The sequence below is a fragment of the Tachyglossus aculeatus genome, chromosome 6 (assembly GCF_015852505.1).
Source record: "Tachyglossus aculeatus isolate mTacAcu1 chromosome 6, mTacAcu1.pri, whole genome shotgun sequence".
NCBI lineage: Eukaryota > Metazoa > Chordata > Mammalia > Monotremata > Tachyglossidae > Tachyglossus > Tachyglossus aculeatus.
Window position 1 is genome coordinate 2155724 of NC_052071.1, and position 5471 is coordinate 2161194.

General features: G+C 46.6%; 1 pseudogene; it reads left to right on the forward strand.

The window, feature by feature from the left end:
* Positions 1 to 2597: 2597 nt before the first annotated feature.
* On the forward strand, positions 2598 to 3526 carry LOC119929641 (annotated as a pseudogene).
* The last annotated feature ends 1945 nt before the right edge of the window (positions 3527 to 5471 follow it).

Genomic DNA, 5471 nt, shown 5'->3' on the forward strand with positions numbered 1-5471 from the left:
AAAATGATCCAGGCAGCAGAGTGAAATAAGGACTGGAGTGGGGAGAGTCAGGAGGCTGGGAAGTCAGCAAGAAGGTTGATTCAGTAATCCAGGTGAGATAGGATGAGTGATTTTATTGCGGTGGTAGCAGTTTGGATGAAGAGGAAAGGGTGGATTTTAGCAATGTCGTGAAAGTGGGACCAACAGGATTTAGTGTTGGATTGAATATGTGGGTTGAATGTGAGAGAGGAGTCAAGGACAACGCCAAGGATACGCCAAGGATATCCCTAAGATAGGGAGGATGGTGGTGATCTCTACAGGGATGGGAAAGTCATGGGGAGGACTAGCTTTGGGTGGGAAGATAAGGAGTTCAGTTTTGGACATGTTAAACCTGAAGTAATGGGAGGTCATCCAAGTACAGATGTCTTGAAGGCAAGATGAAATGTGAGACTGCAGAGAGGGAGTGAGATCAGGACTGGAGATGTAGATTTGGGTAACATCCACATAGAGGTGGTAGTTGAAGCCATGGGAGTGAATGAGTTCTTCAAGGGAGAGGGTGTGGATGGAAAATAGAAGGGGACCTAGAACTGAACCTTGAGGGACCCCCACAGTTAAGGGGGTGGGACGCAGAGGAGGAGTCCACGAAGGAGATTGAGAATGAAAGAGCAGAGAGATGAGGAGAACCAGGAGAGGACAGACTCGGTGATGTCAAGGTTGGATACCGTTTCCAGGAGAAGGGAGTAGTCCACTCTGTCGAAGATGTATGAGAGGTCTAGGATGAATAGGATGAGTAGAAGCTGTTGGGTTTGGAAATAAGGAGATCATTCTTGACCTTTGAGAGGGTGATTCCTGTGTAGTGAATGGTAGAGAGGAAATTGGCGAGGGTCAAGGAGAGAACTGGAGGAGAGGAATTTGAGACAGCAGTTGTAGATTACTCACTCAAGAGGTTTGGCGAGAAATGGTATGAGGGAGATGGGGAAATACCTGGAGGGAGCCGTGGGGTCAAGGGAGGGTTTTTTTAGGATTGGGGAGACATGGGCATGTTTGAAAGCAGTGGGGAAGAAGCCAATGGAGAGCAAACTGTTGAAGATGGTTGTTAGGGAAGAAGGGAGAAGGCAAGAGTTTTGATAAGGTATGAAGGAATGTGGTTGGATGTGCAGGTGGAAGGGGTGGATTCTGAGAGGAAGTAGGAGATCTCCTCTAGAGATACTGCCTGAAAGGACGGGAAAGTTGAAGAGAGGGCCGGAAGGAGGAGGGAGTGAAGAGGGTCAGGGGATATTTTAGGGAGCTCACTTCTGACAGTGTCAATTTTATAACTAAAGTAGGTGGCCAGGTCTTTAGAGGAAAGGAATGGGTGAGGAGGAGGGACAGGGAGCTTGAGGAGGGCGTTAAATGTCTGGAACAACTGGAAAGGATGATGGGCAGGAGTGCCAATAAGCGTGGAGAAATGATTCTGCTGGGCAGAGGAGAGGGCAGAGTTAAAGCATGAAAGGAAAACTTAAAATGGACCAAGCTGACCTGATATTTAGATTTCTACCAGCAGCAGTTTGAGCACAAGAGCGAATGAGGTGTGTTGCACAGGTGATCCAGGGCTGTGGGTTAGAACAACAGAGGGATGTGAGCAAATGAGCTGAGTTCCACAGAGAGGGTGGTATTGAAAGTGTCTATTTAATAATAATGGTAATAATAATAATGATGGCATTTATTGAGCGCTTACTATGTGCAAAGCACTTTTCTAAGCGCTGGGGAGGATGTAAGGTGATAAGATTGTCCCACGTTGGACTCACTGTCTTCATCCCCATTTTACAGATGAGGTAACTGAGGCACAGAGAAGTTAAGTGACTTGCCCACAGTCACACAGCTGACAAGCGGCTGAGCCAGGATTAGAACCCATAACCTTTGAATCCCAACCACAGGCTCTTTCCATTGAGTCACGCTGCTTCTCTGGTCATCGAGGGAGGGTAGTTGGGGTATGAAGGCTAGGTGGGGCATAATGAGTTGAGAACATTGGATGGGGTCAAAATATCAGATGTCTCTGTGGGGGAATATCACAGATTTATGGGGAGGAGGAGTGTGGGAGAGGAGGCAAGTGAAGAGGTTGTGGTCACATAGAGGGATTTGAGAGTTGGTGAGGGCAGAGATTGTACAGTCGTTAGCGATGATGAAATCGAGTGTCTGTCCAGGTTGGTGAGTGGGAGAGGTGGGGTGGAGCAGGAGGTCAGCGGAGTTGAGGAGTAATAAGAGGTGGTCAGCAGAAGGGTCATCAGGAACATCTGTTTCATATGATTATACTTACCTTCTAATGGTAATAAATAATAATTGTGGTATTTGTTAAGTTTTTATAATGGGTCAAGGACTACAGTAAGCCTTGGGAGAGATACAAGATAATTAGGTCAGACACAGTCTCCATCCCACATGGGGTTCACAGCCTAAGGGTGAAGGAGAAGAACTATCAGATCCCCATTTTAAAGATGAGGAAACAGAGGCCCAGAGGCTTCAAGGAACGGGCAGCTACAGGAATAGAACCCACGTCCTCCGCCTCCCATGTCTGTGCTCTTTCCTACTGATGTCTAGATTCTCCTCCCTCCTCCAGGAAAACACAACATCACCTTAAAAGCATGGGCAATGGCACGGGGGTTACAGAATTCCTCCTCCTGGGATTCTCAGAGGTCTGGGAGCTGCAGGTGTTCCACGCCGCTCTGTTCCTCCTACTCTACCTTGAGGCCCTGACAGGGAATCTCCTCATTGTCGCTGTCACCGCCCTTGACCGGCGCCTCCACACCCCCATGTACTTTTTTCTCAGGAACCTGTCCGTCCTCGACCTCTGCCTCATCTCCACCGTTGTCCTCAAGTCCATCCTTAACTCCCTGACCAACACCAGATATATTTCTTTCACGGGATGCATCCCCCAAGTGTTTCTCTTCGAATTTGCTGGCAGTTCTGAAATGGCCTTCCTCATGGCAGTGTCCCACGACCGCTACAGGACCAATTGCTGCCCCCTGAGCTATGACATTATTATGCATCCAAGGGCTTATGGGAAGATGGCGGTTGCCTCCTGGCTCAGAGGGGCTCTCAATGGACCCCTGCGCACAGCTGCGTCCTTATCCACACCCTTCTGTGGGTCCAAAGTGATTAATCAATTCTTCTTTGACATCCATCCGCTCCTGAGACTCTCCTGCTCTAGGGGTTTCCACAGTGAACTAGGTATCATTGCTTTCAACATGCTTCTAGGGTCGGGATGCTTTGCCTCCATAAATCTATCTTGCATGCACATGTTCTCAGCTGTGCTGAGGATGCGGTCCACAGCAGCTGAGCCAAAACCTTCTCCACCTACCTGCCCCACCTCACAGTCGTGACTTTATTTGTCTTCCCAGCCCTGTTATAATATTCCACCTCCATCGCCATGCCTGCATCCATTCTGGACCTGGTAGGGTCCCTCTTCTACACTGTGGTGCCTCCCACCCTGGACCCCCTCAATTACAGCCTGAGGAACCAGGACGTGAATGCAGCAGTGAGAAAACTTATCTTCAGATCGAAAATGATCTGAGACAGTCTCCTCCTCAGCTTTGCCAAACCACATCCCCCTTTTTCTAAGCCCTTGTGGATGGTGTCCAATGGAGTTGACTGTGTGGATTGTCCTTGATCAGTCCTTGGGATCATATGCATGACAAGATGGATTGTGGTGATTCCTTGAAGACCCCAAAATTGGACAGGAATACACAGAAAAGTCCCTCTTGCCTGTAAGATTCTTGAGCCTAGGGATTGTGGCTACCAAATCTGTTGAATTGTACTTTCCCAAATGCTTAGTACAGTGCTCTGCAAACAGCAGACACTCAATAAATATCATTAAATGATTGACTGAAAATGTTTGAGGAGGAGTGTGGCCTAGTGGAAAGAGCACGGGCCTAGGACTGAGAAGATCTGGGTTTTAATCCTGGCTCTGCCACTTGTCTACTGTGTGTGACCTTGTGCAAGTCACTTAACTTCTCTTTGCCTCAGTTGCCTCATCTGTAAAATGTGGATTAAGACTTTGAGCTCCATGTGGGACAGGGACTGTGTCCAATCCAATTATTTTGCATCTACTGCAGCTCTTAGTACGGTGCCTGAAACATAGTAAATGATTAAAAATAGCCATAATTATCATTATGATTAGTATTAGTCACAGTTAACAAATACCATTAAAAAGGACTGATTGAAAATACTTATTGATACTATCAATCAATTATATTTACTGAGTGTTTATTGTGTGCAGAGTACTGTGCTAATCTCGTTATGGGCAGGGAATATGCCTGCTTATTATTATATTGTGATGATGATGATGACGACATTTGTTAAGCACTTACTATGTGCCAGGCAGTGAGCTAAGTACTGGGGTAGATACAAGGTCATCAGGTTGTCTCACATGGGGCTCACAGTCTTAATCCCTATTTTACAAATGAGGTAACTGAGACACAGAGAAGTTGAGTGACTTGCCCAAGTCACACATCTGATAAGCAGCAGAGCTGGGATTAGAACGCACTACCTTTGACTCCCAAACCCGTGCTCTTTCCAGTAGGCCATGCTGAGTTGTAGTCACCGTTAACAAATACCATTGACAAAGGATAAATGATTGAAAACACTGATTGATAGTATCAATCTATTATATTTATTGAGTGCTTACTGTGTGCTCTGCTCTCCCTGTTCTGTACTAAGCTCGTTGTGGGCAGGGAGTAAGTCTGTTTATTGTTATATTGTAAAGATGATGATGATGGATGGTATTTGTTAAGTGCTTACTATATGCCAGGCAGTGTTCTAAGAGCTGGGGTAGATACAGGGTCATATTGTACTCTCCCAAGTGCTTAGTACAGCGGCCTGCAAACAGTAAGCACTCATTAAATACAATTGAATGAAATGAATGAACGCACAATATAACTGAGTTGGCCTGCACAATGAGTTTAGAGCTTAATATCTAGGGAAGACTTCCGAGGCCAGTCCTGAATCCTGGGAAGGGTCCCACCTGAGAGTCAGGAGGAAGCTAGCAACTCAGGTCATTTTTTGATGACCCTGGTTTACAGCCTCTCCCTTAAAGACTCTGGCTTGAGAAGTGGTCCCGGACCATGGAGATCCAGGATGGGAAAGATCTGGTCTGTGGTCCCTAAGGAATTAGCAAGGGCAGCAAAGTGCCCAGAGCACAACTCCTCCCAGCCCACAGGAAAAACGGCTGCCACATTTTGGATGCCCACTTGCCCCTCCATTTATTCTACTTCCTGCTGCTTGGTTGCACATTTACTCCTCCATTTTCTCTACTTCCTGCTGCTGGATGTCCATTTGCCCCTACATTTTAACTGCTTGCTGCTTTTCGGATGTCCACTTGCCCCCTCCATTTCCACTGCTTGCTGCTGTTTTGATGCCTATCTGCCCCTCCGTATCTGCTGGATATGGGGAATAATAATAATAATAATAACAAATAATGGCATTTATTAAGCGCTTAGTATGTGAAAAGCAATGTTCTA